The sequence below is a fragment of the Camelus bactrianus genome, chromosome 22, assembly GCF_048773025.1.
Source record: "Camelus bactrianus isolate YW-2024 breed Bactrian camel chromosome 22, ASM4877302v1, whole genome shotgun sequence".
In the NCBI taxonomy this organism is placed as follows: domain Eukaryota; kingdom Metazoa; phylum Chordata; class Mammalia; order Artiodactyla; family Camelidae; genus Camelus; species Camelus bactrianus.
The window spans coordinates 17,539,716-17,543,502 of record NC_133560.1 but is presented as its reverse complement, the minus strand read 5'-3'; the positions used below and the strand labels follow the sequence as shown (position 1 = coordinate 17,543,502).

The 3,787-nt window shown below is 40.7% G+C and overlaps 1 non-coding gene across 1 annotated transcript; it reads left to right on the top strand.

Moving 5' to 3' along the window:
- The first annotated feature begins 2,316 nt into the window (after positions 1 to 2,316).
- Positions 2,317 to 2,419, top strand: LOC123613440 (U6 spliceosomal RNA). The gene has a single exon (XR_006720812.1). It is a non-coding gene; the product is annotated as a U6 spliceosomal RNA (small nuclear RNA).
- The last annotated feature ends 1,368 nt before the right edge of the window (positions 2,420 to 3,787 follow it).

Here is a 3,787-nt window from a genome sequence, read left to right as displayed (position 1 = left end):
CATGCTGGATCATAAGACAGCTCTATGTTTTATTTATCAAAAGATGTCAGCAGTCCGCCCAGGTGGTTGTATCATTCACATTCTTAACACAGAAAGAGAACTGATTGTTCCACATTCTCACCAACATTTTGTTTTCAATTGTCTGTCATGTTTGAAATAGTATCTCAGTGCGGTTTTTAATTTGTTTTTTCTAGGTGACTAATAATGTTGAGCACACTTTCTTGTTTTTCTTGGCCAGATAAATATGTTTCACTGTCAAGTGTCAGTTTAAGTCTTGGATCCATTTTATAAGTTAGGAATTTGGGGGTATTTTTATTGGTAGTTTTAGGGGTTCTTTCTTCCGAATACAAGTCCTTTGTCAGCTGTATGTGCTGCAGGTGTTTTTCCAAGTCTGTGGTTTGTTTATTCATTTTCTTACTTGGTATCTTTTGATGGGCAGACATTTTGTTGAAGTTCAATTTATCCTTTTTTGGGGTATTTGTGCTTTTATGTTCCTTCCAGGCCTATCTCTTGATCACAGAAATAGTCTTCTGTTTTGCCTTCTCAAAGCATTTTGTTCTTAATCATTACATTTTGGTTCTGTGATGCATCGAATTTTCCATTTGGGTGGATAAAGGAGTTGACTACAAAAATTTCTGCTCAGATTTTCAGTTTCTTAGGCTCTCAATTGAGGATTGGCAAAGCTTAGAGAGATGATTGGATGATTGGAGCCCTGAAGTTGGGCTCTGGATAAAAAAAAAAAAAAAAAAAAAAAAATTACCCTGATTTCTAGTTCTCAAGAGGAGGCTTTTTGCAAAGCAAGTTACTCCCCTTGCTTTCAATTTCTAAATTTTCCTGTGGACCCAAAGACTATTCTCTGTTTGTTTACATTGATATTTGTCAGGAATTTAGATTTAGACTTAATTCAGTTAGTTTTTTTTAGTACCTATACATATATTTCAGAGAAAACCAATGAAAAAGAGGAAGGAAAGAAGAATTCTCTGTAATTTGGCTTTCCCAGCTTGAAGCTTGGTGAAGAACAGGGAAGATACTGTGGCTGGCTGGGTATATCTGTGGGGCAGTGCTCCTTTAAGAGAAAGGGGTTTTTATTTTGTGGTTTGCTGAAATCATCTGGGACTAACTCCTTCTTTTAGTGGCATCACCAGCAGTAGCCCCCACATTACCTAGCTTATTATTTTTAAGAGGTTGTAATCCTCATGGTGGGTCTTCTAAAACATGGCTTGAAGCATTAAGTGTTTGATTTCTCTGTGGCTACGTAGTGAGCGACCCCAAAACTTGTCAGTTTAAAGCAACACACATTTTATTACATCTTAATGATTTTCTGAGTTGAGAATTTAGGCAGGGCTTGGGCTTGTCTGAGTGAGCCTTCTGTGCGTTACGAATGGAGCTCACCTCATGGCATTCAGCTGGTGAGGGCTGCCCCAGCACCTCCAGGATGGCTTCACCAACATCCCAGAGCCTTGGTGGGGGAACGGTTGGCAGGAGGACTCAGCTGGAACTGTCAACTGGATTGCTTGTAGATGGTCTCTCCACGATAGCAGCCTCACAGTGATCAAACGTCCACTGAAGAAGGCAGAAGCCTTTCCTGAACTACCCTCTGGAAGTCATTTAGCATCACTTCTGCTATATCCTATTAGTTGAAACACCCACTAGCTTATCTCACTTCAAGGAGAGGGTATGTAAGCCCCACTTCTTGATGAGAGACGTATCAAAGATTTTGCATCCTCTTTTAAAACTAACATATAACCTGCCTTCGAGGTGAGTTGAGGTCCAGGATCTCATTTCAGTTTCATTTATCTGTCCAGGAGCAGATGCGGCTCTTTGAATTCAGTTACTTGGGCAAAGTTCCTGTTCTGAAGAATTGTGAGCTTGAGGGGTAATGCCTGACCTCCCTCCCATCCTCAACACACAGACAGGTGAGATACAGTGATGGAGACTAGACACATTAGACACCCCTGTCCAGTCAAGGAGGAGAATGAGAAGTATGTGGCAGTTCTGAGATTCAGCTGTGTACGTATTGTCAGTTTCAAGAATGGGGCTCAGTCTTGCTCTCGAATGATTCTCTGCACCTCTTGGTTCTTTACTCTGAGTAGTAATTTCCTTCAAACAGTCAATATCGCAGCCAAGTAACTTTCTTCATCTGTTCTCTGTCCATAGATTTTGGGGTCCTTATGCGTCTCAGAGGCACTATTGTCTGGTTGAGAGGGTCTGTAAGGCATGCTCTTTTAATGTTCTTTAGAAGCTTCTCTTTGTAAGTGAAAGGGTGTTTGAGGTACTGACTTAAATCTTTTTCACATCTTAAGAAAGGATCTTTGCTTGCTTTGGCAGCACATACAGTAGAATTGGAATGGTATAGAGAAGATTAGCATGGCCCCTGTGCAAGGATGACAGGCAAATTCATGAAGTGTTCCATGTATTTTGTGCTGTACACCAAAAATTGACACATTGTAACTGACTACACTTCAATAATTAAAAAAAAAAAAAGATCTTACAGCCAAAACTTGGATTCCTTGAGGCTGTGTTTTATTGCAATGCTCGGAATTTGATCTCTTCCCCAAGGCTATATCTTTGAGAACACTGGGTTGCTTGGAAAGAATATCCTGGACCCTTTACATTTCCTTCAAATTCTATTCAAGAACTGAAGAGTTCATACTTTGATTTATTGCTTTTCTCTTTCATTTTATTATAGGCATTGAGGATAGGTCAGATGGTATCTCCAACACCATCCAGAAATCTCCTTAGTAAGTCATTGAATTCATTAAGTATGTGTCCTGTTTCCCATGTTATCTCAGGTGACAGTGTTGCCAAACTTTCTGCTGTTGCATAATAAGAATTTACACAATATTTTTTCCTCACTTTCCGTCAAATCCTTGGACAGCCGGCTTGAGTCCTGTCATGCTTTCATTCATTGCTTGTTTCCCAAATCCACGCCACATGTTGTACCTTTATGTTTACCACTTCTGTTAAGAATTTCTATTGCTATATACCAAACTACCCCCAAACCTAGGGACTTAGGCCATGAGCCTTTTTATTACTTCTGTCAAATTTCTGGGTCAGGCATTCAGGCAGGGCATGACTTTGTTTCCCTTTTGATGAAGGGGACAGTCATGGAGGTCACTCCGTGACATTCTGCTGGTAAAACAGCTGGTTGGGAGTACTGGCTTCAGTCACGTGTCTGGCACCTTGGTGTAGATGCCTGGAGGCAGGACTTAGCTGGGAGGGTTGACCAGAGTGCCTACCCATGGCTCCCCCAACGTGGGCTTCTCAGAGTAATAAGACCTTTCTCATGGAGCCCAGGGCTCCCTTAGACAGTGTTCCATTGAACAAAGCACAGACTGCATGGTCTTTTAGCCGTTTAAAAAATCTTGGAAGTCAGAGTTACGTCTACTGTGCTTGATTAGTCAAAGCAGTCAAAGGTTTCCTCTGATTTAAAATGAGATTTCGTAGATTCCCACATTTCAGTGCTGCCATGTAAAAACAAACAAAAATCTAATAGGACTCTTTGTTTCTTTCTTTGTTTCTTTCCTTCTTTCTTCTCTTTCTTTCTTCTCTTTTCTCTTTTCTCTCTCTCTTTCTCTTTCTTCCTTCCTTCTCTCTTTCTTTTTTTCTCTTTCTTCCTTCCTTCCTTCCTTTCCTTGTTTTTCTTTTCTTTTCTTTCTTTCCGTCCGTCCTTCCTTCTTTCCTTCCTCCTTTCTTTCTTCCTTTCTCCCTTCCTTCCTTCCTTCCATCTGAGAATGGTTCTGCTGGGGACTTCTTCACTTACTCCCTGTCTTGGCATTTCCTTCAC